Source organism: Cyprinodon tularosa, unplaced genomic scaffold (genome assembly GCF_016077235.1).
Source record: "Cyprinodon tularosa strain WSP-4 unplaced genomic scaffold, ASM1607723v1 ctg247, whole genome shotgun sequence".
Taxonomy (NCBI): domain Eukaryota; kingdom Metazoa; phylum Chordata; class Actinopteri; order Cyprinodontiformes; family Cyprinodontidae; genus Cyprinodon; species Cyprinodon tularosa.
Window position 1 is genome coordinate 583,642 of NW_024038917.1, and position 16,080 is coordinate 599,721.

The following is a 16,080-nucleotide window of genomic DNA, read 5'->3' on the forward strand; positions in this document are numbered from 1 at the left end:
ATTGTGGTATTTGTAAACTTAGAAGTAATTTTCTAAATGTAGATTTAGAAACTGTTTTAGTGGGTGTGGCATATTTTCCCAGAGACAATGTAACAGGTAATACTCATCTTGTTTCAGGCTTTTTTCTTTATTTTTTAATTGCCAGGGGTTTTGCCTTGCCTTTCTCTTATCTAATTGTCTTTAAGGGATTTTACTTACAGTTTAATCTGGTTGAACCACTGTTACCTTTCCTCTAGATATTATGTGTTTTTGCTAACATTAAATTTCTATTAATATTTTTAATTAAATCAGATTAATAAACTTCACATTTAAATCATGTATGTCTGACATTTATTGTTAAAATATATGTGGAGCAGAGTAAAACAATGCAACCTTCTACATTCTCTCTAAACTCAATGTGTGTGAAGGTGGATAATATTTGAAATAGAAACTATCACTATAAAAATTATATGAGATTATTTTACCAACAGAAGCAGCTTTTCTCTTTCATAGAAATACATTAGATCAAGACAATTTGGCTTAGTACTGTACTGTAATAGGAGGTGTAGGTCAATAAATCTTCAAGGCTGTGTCTAAAGGGGCTCATCTCACCTAGGGTATGCTATCCAATCAGTTCTAAGTGCATGGCATGTCCCACTTCTGAGACTTGAAAAGCATATGCTGTTATGGAGGGCTAGAAGCTATTTTTTGTCTACTTTCTTTGGAAAAGCTCCAGCGTTTATCACAATATGACATCACCATTACTTCCCCTTTCTTTGTGCATCCTGTGCCTTACAGACATTTACTGTCTTTACCAGCCTTGTCAACTTTTACTTTCCTGAGTCATTCCTTTCAGTACTTTGCATTCAAAAGCACCAGATGTTTATTGCTGGGATGTTTGATGATAGACATGTTACAAGGTCAAGTCAATTAGTTTTCACCTCAGTCTTACTCCTATCTGTGTCGTACTCCTTATTCTATGTATCTTTTTGGGAGAGGAAGGATTGTGTCTCCAGTTTTTTGATTGTATAACTTTGCTACAAGATGCGTCTTAGGCAAGGGTGTCATTTAGATATAACCATATACATGTATAATAAAAAATAATAAAAAAGGTTTCAAGATACCATGTAACTAGTAAACGTTTTTGGTTAACTTCCTTAAATACAGTACAGGTTGAAAATTGGTCAACCTCTTGCTGCTAATAAAAATAAATGATACAAAACACTAATGCTGCACATCAGCTTTAAGATTTCATCCTGACAATGAGACATCATGTTATATGAATGTTATTAGATGTTCTTCTGCAGCAATATTGCAGCTAGTCAAAGCTGATAGGAATATATAGATAAATGGAACTTCAATAAATAGGACATCAAAAAAGGAAACCAGGTAGAGCCTGCAAATGACCTGAGACTGTAGCAGCCATTTACCTCGTAGCAACAACAGCCTTAAGCATGCAGTCAGATCTATAAAAGCTCGAAACAGAGCATATTTGGCTACAAGAATGGCCTAGTAAAGTCCAGATCAAAGTCCAATTTAGAGCGTGTGGCAAAACATAGAATTCAAAGATGCTTTCCATCAAGTTTAGATAGTGGTCAAACTATTTTTCACTTAAGAATAAATATATATTATAGTCTTCAGGTGTAAAAAAACAGATTAAATATATTTTATTCTCTAAATTGAATTTTTCAACGTCAAAGACCTTAAGACTGATAGAGAGACAAACCAAAGACCTCCTTGCCATCTATCCCTCTGGTGGTGCGGTGGGGTCTAGGTTTCGGGGGAAGTGTTGAAGGGTTCTGGCAAAGGTATTGGTATCAGACTTGGCTGTTGAGATGCCGATTATTCAACATGTTATACCCAGAGGGTTTTAGAACATATTTCTCTCTATAACACAAAATGCATCAAGAATAACTCCTCCGCTGCATGGTGTTTCGCGCCGTTTGGCACCTATGTAAAGTTTACACAAAAAAGAATGTTTGTCAAGTTTAAGCAGTATAGCAAATGTGAATGTAAATGGTAATAAATTCACCGACCTGTTGCAGTATCCCAAGACTTGTAAGCCCTATTCAATAAATTCAATAAAAAAAAATTACTTAATCATCTCAAAGGGAAATTAAATGTTTCAGTGACTCATTTTGAGTCACACACTGAGTCATTTGCTCTGATGCTGTTATCTGACCAGATGGTGGAGGAAGAGAAAACACTCTCCAAAGTAGACTTGTAGAAGATATGTAGCATCTTGTTGCAAACGTTGAATGACCTAAGCATCCTTCGGAAATGCAATCTGCTCCGTCCCACATTGCAGACGGCTGTAACTATACAGAGTAAAAAGGCACGGTGAAAGTACTGTCCCCTGTTGTGCTCCTGTAATGCTAACTGCTTGATTAGACAGCTGACCCTGTTTGTCATCTAGGCTCGACCTAGAGGATTGTTGATAGCTGAGTCTTATGGAGTTTCTCACAAATAAAGTCAGGCGTAATTATGTTAAATGCACTTGAGATATCAAAGAACATGATCCTCATAGTGCTCTCTGACTTGTCTAACTCACAGTGGGTTTGTTGAAGCAGGTGTATGATTGCATCTTCGACTCTACATTGATAAGAAAACTGCTGGGGGGCCCTAATAGCTCCTTGTTTGCTTGCTGAGGTAAACCAACAGAAGTCTCTCTAGGACTTTTTTGATATGGGATGTCAGGGCAAGAGGTCTATAGTCACTAAGGACTGTTGGCTGAGTTGTCTTTGGCACTGGAAAAAAGGCAGGAAATCTTCCACATTACTGGAACTGTCTCGTGGACTAAGGTAAAAGAGCTGCTTTGCACATGCATTCAGGACTCTAGGGCTGACATCATCAGGACCTGGGGACTTATTTCGATTCAGTCTCAGACTTTTCAGACTTTTACAGACAGTTAGGTGAAAGGTGGCGAGAGCATCACCATCTTCTGATTTGGCTGACAACAAACTCATATAAGCAGGAGATTCAATGGCAGAAGACGGCAGGATGTCCATGTGACTGTGGGCAAGAGATAGGGATGCTGAGCTTGTTCCTGAAATGAGTCTATTGAAGAATGTTTTCAGTTCATTGGCTCTGTCCAGACTTCCATCTGTCTGATCATCCTTCTGCTATAAACCTTCTGATCTTCTTTACCCCTGACTACACATCTATGACATTGTTCTGCTCGAGTTTGCTCACAAGCCTATTCCTGTAGGCCTCCTTGCTTTCTCTTACCTTGACCTTAATTTGCTCCCTTCTTAAAGGCTTTTTTTTGTTGTTGAGCAGTTGCTTCAGATCACTTGTGATCCATGGTTAATTATTTGGGAAGCATTTCACTATTCTGGTAGGGATGGTGCTAACTACAAAGAAGTTTATATAGCCAGTCACATACTCGGTTATTGCACCGATGTTCTCTCTGTGTGGCTGACACAGTGCATCCCAGTCCGTAGCCTCAAAACAACTTTTCAAGGCTTCTCCAGGCTCCTTTGATCATCTTCCTAAAGTTTTCCTCAATGCAGATTGACTCTAAGTGGCATATTCTTTGAGCAGAGAAAAACATGATTGTGATTAGATTCTCAAGACGAGGTGTTTAGACTTAGAGATGTATGCGTCCTTCACATTTGCATTAAAAAAAAGTTAAAAGTTTGGTTTTCTGTTGTACAGCAGGTGACAAACTGTTATGTTGAAGACTTCTGGTCTAACAGAAAATACAACAAAAAGAAAAACAGCATCCGAAATGTTATGAGAGCGTATCTGCTTTCACGTCTATTTTAGATGGTTTGGACATCTGTCAAGAAATTTCAAATCCAGAAAAAGGCCCACCTTAACACAGAGAGCTGGCGTCAGCCTGTAGTCTGCTATTGCAATAGCCTTGAGTTTGCTTTAAGTGCAAAATCTGTCACTCACTGAAAGATTCAGTGCGCAAAAAAAAATATATGTATATCACAAAGGTGGTTTTGGACTGTCAAGCCACTCAATAAAAAAAACAAAAGTTTTTTTTTTTTTTTCATTTCATTGAGGCACAGAAATACAACCTTTTTTAAAACTGCATTTCCTGGTGTCCTCAATTCCCAAGTGTCTGCAATGTTGCTAAAATAAAAGGTGATGCAATATGGTGGTAAACACTTCTCTAAACTCTCTAAAATGTGCTGCCATCACTAACAAATATTTTTCATAAAGAAAACAGGAAAAACAGGGTATGTGCTTCTAATGGTTTGGAAATCTTTCACTCAGTTTTATGCTAATCTTAAATTGCTTTCTATCATCTTGGAGAACACGCTACAAATTCTATCTGCATACAGTTTCATTTATAACACTATCTTGCATATAATGCCTAAACTTCCCTTGGCTCACTGGCCACCGTAAAGGGATTCCAAGGACTTGGACCTGTATCCGTACACAAAGCACTGCTAATGTATAGTGATCCCCTATGCTAAGCCCTTTATCACTGCAATTAGCTGGATGTCTCTTAACAGTGAGTGAAGAAATGGACTTTGAAATGGCTGCTGCAGGTGTAAGGCAAGCAGCATGAATAAAGAATGGATTTGGGAAATTAATCATTTACCCTCTGACAGAATAAGAGACATGAGGGGTCTTGACATGCGGACTGACCAAACCAGAGGAGAAGGAATCAGCCTGGTGGGAATTGATAAAAATATAGCTTGCTGAACGGGTCACAGATTTATGCTTAGTGAGAGGATGAATGCAGTGCTGAAAACATTTAATAAGCAGTATTATGGTAATTATGGAAAATCAGCGCCCCAGATAATAATTGTTTCCTTCTCGTGCAGTATCAAGATACAGACACTCAGTCACCTTTGTCTCTAAATTTACTAATAAGATACATAATTGAATAGAGAAAGCACACTTCATTATTAATGCAGTTTAGCTATTTTATGACATTTTCTTCTGACATAATATTTCCAAGTCATGTTTAATAATCTTTTTAAAAGACAAGGCTAGACTTTAATATGGAAAACATTATGTTAGATGCTATTTCTGACGCTTTTGATGGTATATTTGTTTTTATATCCATGTTTGAACCTCACACTAAGCAATATTCAATTTGAGGACACAAAAAAGGTTTTAATGTCTTTATATATCATTGATTTCTGTCAACTATTATTAACTTTAAATCACATTTGGTGCAAGCATTTTATCCCTTAAAATATGTTTAACAGAGTTAAAATGAAATATTAAAAAAACTGAATTTCAGTTGGGATTTCTGCTGGTGAAGATTCTCAGTCATACAGGTCATAGTCATTCCCAAAAAAGTTAAATAACAAACCACTGAACTTTGTTCTCTAGTAGCCTAGATTCATTTTACATGTCAAAATGTAAAGCTCTATATTATATATTCTTTGTCCTTAATTTGAAACTAGGCCTTACCTACTTTATTTGAATCTCAGATTGTTGCTTTAGGTGCAAGTCTAATAAAGCTTCCTAATGGAATGGGTTAAACACTAAAAACAATTTTCCCCACTAAGGAAGAAGGGGTTAAGGAATATCAGAATAAAATGTAAAATAAAACAAAAAAAAACTGTCTGTAAAGCTTTAGTTAAAATCAAGATCTTGATAAAATCTACTGTAATTCTTGATGATATCTGCTCCTAAATATATAGATGCTAATTTGACACCTTAAAATAGAGATTCTTGTTTAATCTAAAATTTAAGTGTAGATTACAGGTTGTCCATTTTTAGTTTTGGTGAAAACATGACTATGGGCTATTGTTTGAGGCTGTGATTAATTTTTAATAAAACCAAAATGGTGGTGGTTCAGGATAAATCCTGCTTTAAAACCAAAACCTACAGTACTTTCATAGACAATAACTTTAACTGTTTGACCAATATGTCACATGTAAAGCTGGTGAATTCCTTTTTTTTTTATCACTTCTGTCACAAAGACCCTGACCAAGTTTAAATAAATTTTTTCCCTTTCTTCATATGGCCAAATGTGGTGGCTAATTATAATTGACAACAGTAGATGTATTTTTCTCACAAACATATCTAAATCTAGATTTTACATTTTAATTTTGACAGTTGTCATAATATCACGTTTGTTTTGACCTTGATGTAATGATAAACTGTAGAAATAAATAATTAAACTCACTATTAATCAGTCTATGCACATGACTCAACTGTTTGCACAGTGGCATGCTAACTGCAGCATTACATTAAAATGTGTTGTGTCTTTATTGTAGAATTTTTTTCTTTTATAAAAAGTGATTTCTTACAAACAATTAAATGAATCGATCTTGGAGGCAAATATATAATATTTTAGCCTTCTTTCTGCTAGCAGAATGCCAGCAACAAATTAAGGAGGTGCAGTCACTTCATGCTTCGTAGAGCCAGATAAACCGTCTCCACTCAAGGACTTTCTGACATTTGATTAAAAGGAATTTCAATTACAGGGATGGTATGATTTTTTTTGCTTTTGCATTTTTTAATCCATGTCATATGGAACCTTAGTATAGCTTGGTACTGAAAGCTGGTCTATATAAAGTTTAAGTGGACCCAAAAGGCTGATAACACAGCCACAGTTTGTGAGTACATACTGTGCTGCAGACAGGTGATGTTTAAATAGCTGTTTTCTTGAGTCTGACAACTGCTTCGATGTAAATCGCTCAGAAAAACGCCCAGGATAGGAGCAACAAACAACTTTGGGAGTTGAAGTGATTTGTTTTCTATGCAGTTTATGAATAAAGACACAGACATCCATAGACTTTAAACCCCAGCATGGACACTAAGATGGACACAATCCCACTCAACCGAGGAGACAATTGCACCCATGGAAAAGAAATAAGTTTCACCTTAAAAAAAACAACAACAAAAAAACAAGCAAGAACAGTGACAAGAAACGGGAGGGAAAGTAAACAAGACAAGGCGGACAAAGAGGTGTGCATGTTGTTAAACTCACAAGACGGGGTTATACTTGTGTGACGGCTGCAAAGTCATTCAGGAGCACAGATAAGAACAGTTGACTGGCTATCAGCGGGGAAAAGACCTCTGTAACAAATAAAATGAGCAGACATATTTTTTTCACATTGTCAACAACACAGTGTGGCTTTGGGTTACACATAGTGTCAAAAACAAATGATCGGTTTATCCTAGCCACACAGCACTGTCAAAGGTTCATGACACCCTATAGGCCTGCCAGACAGAGTTCTTTTAGTAGGAGATTCCAAGCCAATGAAGCAGTAAGTTGTTTCAGTTTGAAAGTGTGTTTCTTTAGCTTAATCTTATTGATAATAACCTTTATGAGATATTGTTTATGATGTCAGATCAAGGCAACCAGGAACTGTTTGAAGGCTTCCTTTTCATGAGGTTAATTTCATTAAAAATAAACATTCACAGCCCTTTTCAGTTTGGCTCCTGGCTAGTCTTCTGTGCGTCTCTCGTGTTGATTGGTGGTGCTCAGAAACCTTATATTTATGTAAATTTAAGTAATTAAATAATTTCAGACCAGGAGGCATTTTAGATCGTCACACAGCCTGATTTGATTATGTTATTTTTTTGAAAACAGGATTTAACTTAGCATAGACACCAATCTTGGGCTGCCACCACCTAGTTTCTCTCTCTTTTCCTACATTTTGATAAACATGTTTTTAAAACCTGATGCTGATACCAAAATACATATAGCATATCAACATGGAAACAGCTTGAGGACGTTGCTTAAGGTTCAAATTTTGCCCGGATCCTGTGTAACAAGATTTTTTGTTTCATATAATGTAATCCAAAGTTGAGAATAACTTGTCAGTGATTCTTAAAAGAGCTTCTTGATTAAGCATTGCAGTGCATTCACCTTTTTAAAATACTGTCACCGTGCTTCTTGCTTTGTTTACATTTTGACTGATTGGATTGTCTTTCTATCGATTGCCTCATTTGAGATGAGGAACAACAGGAAAGTCTTTAGAGAGCGCGCTGCATTGATTTTGACGCACTGCAACCTTTGACTTTCACAAGATTGTTACCTCAGCAGTAAAAAGGATTCACGACCAGCATGTGTTGCTTATGTAGATTGTAGAGTCACGCCTTTATTCAGAATTTTTCCTATAGACCAGACCCATAAATATTCAGCTCATCTCTTTGTTTTCCTCTTCATCCATTCCTGGACTGGACTTTCCTGTTAAAAACTTGACCAAAGTCATTTCAATAACACAAACACACACGTTCAAAAATGCACAGACTCCCCTGTTACCTCCTATGCCTTCTGCAATACGCTGATAAGGCCCTCTCTGTTTCTTCCCCAGTGTCTCTTGCACTTTCTTTGTCCTCCTTGCTTTTCTGAGTATCTTTTCAGTTTTGTTCATTTTGTTACATCTGTGTCTCTCCTTAACTGTCTTCCAATATCCTTCTATTATTCCCCCCAATCACTGTGTCTGTCTTTGTTATATTCCCTTCGGTTCACCTTCAAAAAAGCATTTTTCGCAGTGTTCAATCTTCTGTTTTTTCAAATTATGTTTGTAATATGTCATAAATTGCTCAATTAGTGAGATTATTCATAAAGACTTGTGCTTTAGCCATGTTGGGATTGTAAAAAGTGGCCATAGTGGTTCTAAACAAATATGCATTCCACAAGTAGGAAACTGCGGCACTATCACCTCAGAGATTACGGTACTGCCACTATTTATAATGAGTTCTTTCGCCAGACCAGATATCTGTATCACTTGAGGGAGCAAAACCTTACCTGTACGAAATTGTTTTTAGATTCAACATAAGTTAGAAAATTTCTGACATAAGATGGAAACTGAACTTGGTGGATCCATCCATATCTTTGCTGATGAAAATGAAAACCATCTTTTATGCACAGACAGCCTATCAATGACTGAGCTTGCCAAAGCAGTATTCTCATTGAAAATCAAACAATATACCAGATTTGTGAACTCTAATGGTGGTGTAAAAAAGGCAGCTGTGTGGATCAGAAATGATATAAGACAAGACAGCAAACAAGTGGGGCCACCTATGTAGAAGAGGACTCTTAATTCCGTAAAATGATGATTGCAAGCGGTCAATCGTAATAGGAATTCTATGATAGTGGTACAAGCTTGTTAAGTGATGCTCTTGTCTTCAGATTTGTTGTGGCTTCTTTGTAGATGTCTTCCTGCCTTGCACCAGGCTGGAAGATGATTACAAAATGTTGTGTCTTATTATATATTTTTTTGCTACTGTATGCTGTTTTATGTGTACTATGCTGTCAATTGTTTTTTCTTTGGCATCCATCCATCCATCCATCCATCCATCCATCCATCCATCCATCCATCCATCCATCCATCCATCCATCCATCCATCCATCCATCCATCCATCCATCCATCCATCCATCCATCCATCCATCCATCCATCCATTTATCCATCGAATTGCGTATTGCGGAGAAAGATTATTTGTTAAAATGTATTCTTAATCAGAAACAACCCTGCAATGATTTAGGTCTGACAGACCTAGTGCATCTACTTCTGTATGAGACAAATTAATTGAAACATTCTTAAGGGTTTATAACAGGTCTCCCTGGCTGGCCAGTAGTTCTAATGCACCAAAAGGTGAAGATGTGATGAACGAAAAATTATTTCCAGGGAAATAAGTTGTTCAATTTTGAACAATAGCAGTCTATTTTTTAGTTTCACAATGTCTGGTGTGAGATTGTTTAATCAACTATGAGTAGGGTCATGTCATGCACGTGTGGAACAGCTCTAAAAAGCCCTCATCATTGGAACCCTGATTCGAAAAGTCACTTTGGTGACAGGCAAGAGGAAGTCTGCCTATTTCACACCACTTGAACTGAAGATTTTAATGCAGGCATGCGGTGAGTTGGAGAATGTGTTTAAAAGAAAGAGGTACAATGCTACAGCTGCAAAGTAGAGGTAGATGGTGGAGAAGATTGCTCCATGAGTTAAAAATAACCCAAATTAAGTTTACTTAGTTCTTTTGCTTGACTTTTCCACCAAAAAAATGAAACCCATGTTCTTATTTTTTGTTTTTTATGTGTTTGATCAAAAATGGAACAGACCAGTGAGCGCCTTTAATAAATGTCAAAACAGTTGGCCATAACAGACTACATGTAAATTTACTTTTTAAACATATTGGAAGCTACCATGTCCTGGATAACTGAAATCCTCACCAGCATACAAATAAAGAAACAGTTACTTTTCAAGAATCAAACTAACTGATTAGGCTCGGTAAATAAACATTTAATAAACATATTAAACATTTACATTTAATTAAATGTAACATTGTTATAAAGAAAAAATTAGTAGAATATACTCTTGCGCTTAGATTTGGGTCTTTACTCTCAGTAAATTAAACATTGTGGCCGATTCCTTTATATGATTCTTTCAGAATATCTATATGTTAAAAAACATTGATTGTTTAAAAGTAAAAAAATATTCAGAAAAGTTATTGTTTTTGGCCTTGGTTTGGTTGCATGTTGGATGTTTCAGTATCTATAATTACTCGTCCAACATCAGTGTGCAACCTCACAAATGCGCTTCTGGAAGAATGGTCAAAAATTCCCATAAACACACTCCTAAACCTTGTGGACAGCCTTCCCAGAAGAGTTGAAGCTGTTCTAGCTGCAAAGGGTGGACCGACGTCATATTGAACCCTATGGATTAGGAACGGGATGTCACTTAAGCTCATATGTGAGTCAAGGCAGGTGAGCAAATACTTTTGGCAATATAGTGTATATATATATATATCCCCCGGGGATGCTAGTTAATTATGTAAAAATAGTAAAGTACTAGAAATATGTGTTTATATCATGTTTTAAGTCTTAATCGCCTTTTTTATTACTAATACTCAGCATGAAATAGATAATGATATTTTAAATACTGAATGTTGGTAACCTCACTTTGATGTAATTTTGGACACAACAAGATAGACTGCAACTGATCACGTTCGTTTTATGATGTCTATTTCATTCACAATTTTCATTCAGCTGCCTCATCTAACTGACCTCATGCATTATACGCAATAGTCCTGTGAGCCCCCCAAAGTTTACTTAAGGTTATTATATCAGAACAGCTGTTTCCTGTGAGTAAATCAAACAACTAGCAAAGGTTAGACTAACACCAGACAGATTCCATTCACCAATAAGTATTATTAATCTATTACTCTAAAACTGTCCGCTCTCCTTCTCTCTTTCTCTCTCTCTCTCTCTCTCTCCTTCTTTCTTTCTTTCTTTCTTTCTTTCTTTCTTTCTTTCTTTCTCTCTCTCACTTTCTTTCTTTCTCTCTCTCTCACACTCCAAGACACACATATCTCACTTCTCTGAGCTCAGCACAGCTCATGGCACTCAGAACAGCAACGAGTGCAATGAATGACATGCACTTGTACAGCTTAACTTAGGCTTTGGAGTGTGCGTGTCTTTGTGTGGAAGCGTATTTGATGTCAGCAGGGTTGATTCACACTCACTTACCCCCCGACAACTGAAATCATACCACCCGCCTCTTGACGAGCTCACATCACACATACTCACATACACACAAAGCTAATTAGGAGTCTTCATTATTGTTGGATTATGCTGTTCAGCTCCAGAGCTACAGGCATTCTTAATGGATCCAAAGGAGCTAAAGACTGTTAAGTACACTTACCAGAGTGATACAATAGATTTATGCACAATAAGTTCTTATGAAGCACTGTATACGTATAACGTTTTTACTTTGACAATTGTTTTCTGTATGGAAATGGTTGATCACACGTTATGCTGACTGCATTGAAGAAGTCAAGCTAAGACCTGAAGGGACAAGCACAAATCATTGTCATCCTCAACAACATTCCAGCTGAGGATCAAACCAGTAATACTTTGATTGATCGTTTCACCTGCTGAACCACCATGTGAGATCCCTCTGGTACTGTCCTTCAGCTCTCCCTAGGGTGGCAATGTGTTTTTTTTTATTTAAATCAAAGACAGTCTGATACTAAATAAGGTTTACTTCTTTAAACCCCTTTTCAGACAATTTCCCTTAATCGATGTAATTTTTCTGGCTATATGTAATGACAGGTTTATTTGGTGGAGGGTTTTGTTTCTATTTATGTTCAGGTGAATTTAGTTAGTTTGAAAATGGGTGTTTGGTTTGGTTGACGTTAACTAGTGTCTTTTGTGTGTATTAGGTTGATTTATTTATTGTTGTTTGTCAAAATTGCCTGAAAATGAATTCCTAATCATTCATCCCTTCATTCATTCAATCCAACTTTACTTGTGTTTTAGATTAAATCTTTTACATTTTTTAATGAATCCACCATCTAAGTATAGGTTAGTTCTTACTCCAGTATTAAATGTAGTTTTAAAAACAGTTGTGCTGTTCTCCATGCCTAATACATTAGTAAGACTGGGTATATTTTAAAAAAGAGACAATTAGAATGATCACGTCTGCTAAAAAAAGAAAAGAGACACTTTACAGGCCTGTTGCCAGGTACATTAACCAGGCAAAAGCCAGATTGATACCGAGTTGAATCCAAATTGAACTACGTGTATCGATCTGGAAAGCCTCAAGTGGAAAGTTTTCACAAAAGGCAGGGACCTTCGGTACAATTCTTCGAGCTGATGGAATACCTGTCTCACATGTCGAGTTTTAAGTCAATCACATCAGCATTAGCAGCTTGATTTGTTTCACAACAATGGTCGGGTAGAACACGCAACTTTCTTCCCATCCACAAAGACAAAAATTGCATCCTTTTGCACATTTCTCAAAGGAAATAGAGGGTATTCCAGCTGAAACTGAAGACAGCCATTTTTGTTTTGCTTCAGCCTTCCACCTCTGGTTGATCACTGGCATCATATTGCACACTTTTGACCCAAATGCAGAAAGAATTTTCAGGAGAAAACAGTATCAGAAAAAAATTGTATTTAATGAACAAGAGAATAATGAATAAACAAAATGATCTGAAGGAGAGGCAGCAAGGGGGGTAAGGAGCTCTGAAAGGAAAGATAAAGTGAGACTTTTGTTGACGCACTGGAGTTAAAGTGTGTTTGATTTGAGATTATTGTAGTGGATGAAGATAGCCACCAGAGAAACAAGAGTGTATCCTGGATTGTTGTATGGCAGACATTTTGAGCAGATCCAGGCTTGAGGCCAGAGGCAGAAGACGTTCAGGAAATCCAAACTAAGTTGGAGGCTGACTGTGGATTGTGAGAGAAGCTAGTGCAGATACACCAAAGAGGAGGAAGTTTAGAGGAGCGGTAACAAGTTGATGATAATGACACCCCAAAATAACCAGAAGGCTAAACATTTCACTGTATCAGCAGCTATTGGAACTGTGTAGTTTGATCCACGCCAGAATTTAATTTCCTTTAAAAAAAATAGAAAACAAAATATAACACTTTGGTGTTTAATAAGAATACAAATATCAAAACTATTTGCTAAAAACTACTTCACTTGCATTTTTTGGGTCATCAGATGACTGTAATCATTGGGTGCATCAAAGATGGACTAAAAGCTGAGTACAGAGAGCTGGGGAACTGCTTTGTGGCATGCTGTGGAAACAATCATCTGACCCTGAATTTTAACAGAAATAGGGAGATGATTGTAGATTTCAGAAGAAATTGGAACAAAATCAAATCTGTTAACATCATGGGAGAAGAAGTGGATGTGGGGGAGGAGTATAAAATCCTTGGTGTTCACATGGACAAAAAAACTAGACTGGAGACACAACTGTGAAGCCATCTACAAAAAGGGACAGAGCAGATTGAACGTCCTAAAGGCTGATTCATACCTCAAAACTAGGTCGTCTGCGTATGTGCCGTAGTGAACAAAAAGACATCCCCATCCCCTCCGCAGACACTCTGCTGCACCTCTCCCAAATTGTAGGTGACCGCAGACAGTGCCGCAGACAGGAGGCCGGCTTGTTTTATTTTTATGACCGAAATTGAGGAAAACAACTCGTGAAGTTGGAATAGCTAGAAGAGCGAGGTGCGCGAGAATGCTGGGACCCTTTTTCCACCTGGATGCCCGTTTTTTTTGCCCTCATGTCCCTCCGTTGTCACACAAACTCGCCCCCACTTTCTTAGCGCCTCGGCCATATCTAGACCCACAGCGTGTAGCATGGACCACGCTTCAATACTGGGCATAAATCAAAAATGTCTGCGTCAAGCTCACTGTGACACACTGCTGCAGGAGGATAACCAGCCCTTGAGAAAGCTTAGGTCCTTCAGCATTTGCAGCAATATGCTACATACCTTCTATAAGTCTGTTGTGGAGACTTTGATCTCTTCATCCATTCTCTGCTGGAGTAACAGTATTAGAGCTATTGACTTTAAAAAGCTCAACAAGCTTTGCCAGCTCTGTTCAATGAACAGAATTCTCCATAAATTGAAGAAAGTTATGTACAACAGTTAGTATCCTCTTCAGAAGATTTTTAAGCAACAAAGTGTTCCCTTGGGATTAATAAAGTCTTTTTGATTTGAATTGTATGAATTAAATTTTCACTCTTATTTAACAATATCCCCAGCCACCCTAATATCCTTTAATTGCATGAGTGTCTGAAGATTATTCTCAGTAAAATGTGTTTCTATGTTCCAAAAAAGTAAAAAAAAAAAAAAAAAAAAAAACATTCCACTGGACTTTTTTTTCCAAGTTTGAAGACGTTTTTCTCTTCCATTCCAGGAAGCTTTTGCAATTAAGAAATTATTCATTTTTAAATTGAATGCAAAGCATTTTAATTCATTGAAAAAAAATATATTTTTTTTCATAATATACCCTCACTCTCTCCAAAGAATGATGCAGGATTACTAACTTTGCTGACATTTAGACAAATGAATCACCTAAAGCTAGATGAGAAATTTTTAACATCATCGAAAGCTAGCTGCCAGGAAGAAGAAGAGCAGATTAAGCAGGTTATGGATAATACAGGGTAGAACATTGGAATTAGTTTTTACGGCACATTCATATTTGAACTCTTAATCTTCATAATATATTTTTGTGAAATCCAATGCTTTTAATACAAAATTGCTAACCTTTGTTACCCAATCTTACAATGATTATTATGATAATGTTTAACAAGTTGTATGTTAGCTAATTTGTACAGCATTTATATGAGGATATTGTTTACATAAATTTGCAAACTCTCATATTTCTGCACAGTGGCATCCAGAAACCGTTCCATTGCATAAGGGAACGTTGGTGTTGCAGAGACCTGACCTCTAGCATGATGTCACTTCTTGAAAATGATCTGCTTTTCTCAAAAATCTCTTCTTCTGCTAATCGTCACTTCTGTCATAAAGAACCTGGAGTGAAATGCTTTCCATCTGGTAATGACAGCTCCTGTTGCTGTGTCTCCTCATGTGTTTGCTTGTGACAGTCTATATTAGAGCAGACATATTTGTTTCTGCTTAGGGCTACATGGCTGTGGTACTGTGGAGCTGTGTATGTGTATACTATATGTGTGAGGATTTTCTGCATTTGCTCGATGCTCATAGCCACAGTACTACCACAGTACTGAACTTCACTTGTGCATTGCATCGTATTGCATCACGAAGTCTAAAAGATCATGAAATATCTGACTGCTTTTAGTTACAAACTGGAATTTAAAATATTGTAATTAGGTTCCTCCATGTGTTGAGTTAGAGGGTGGAAAATAGTGAGGGATTGTGAATATATTTTTCATTGGGGATGAAAGTTAAAAGTGAAGAGAGAAAAAGGGTTAGGCACTCACTATTTGATGGATCTGTGAAAATGAGCGATTGGAGTACACCTACAGTTCTAGAGTGCACAAAAATGTGATCTTGTGCCTCAATGCTGATCTTTCTCTCTCCTTTGAAAGTTTGACTTTTTACCCTCAGTCCAAAAATAAAAGAAAAAGTGAATTTCATTTAATAATTTGAAATAAAGAAAAATGGCTTCTAATTAAAATACAGTATATAAGATATGCTTGACAGTATACCATGCTGGTCCATGCCTGTTGTGATAAATATGTCTATTATATGTTTAGAAGTTGTATACAACCAGTTAATTTAGATAAATCCAAAGGGTTATGAGATATATTTTCAGCGCTAATTCTTCTTCTACAGAAATTAGTCTATAAGAGGGTCCATTCTCATTTTATTTACATTCTGATAGAAGATGTTCTACAAGCTCGGACAGATGATACAACTGGCAACACATAACAGAGCTCTGGT

General features: G+C 36.8%; 1 protein-coding gene across 1 annotated transcript in view; it reads left to right on the forward strand.

The window, feature by feature from the left end:
* csmd3b (CUB and Sushi multiple domains 3b) overlaps window positions 1–16,080 on the forward strand; it is a 536,357-nt gene that overhangs the window by 37,717 nt on the left and 482,560 nt on the right. The gene's annotated exons all lie outside the window — the stretch shown is intronic.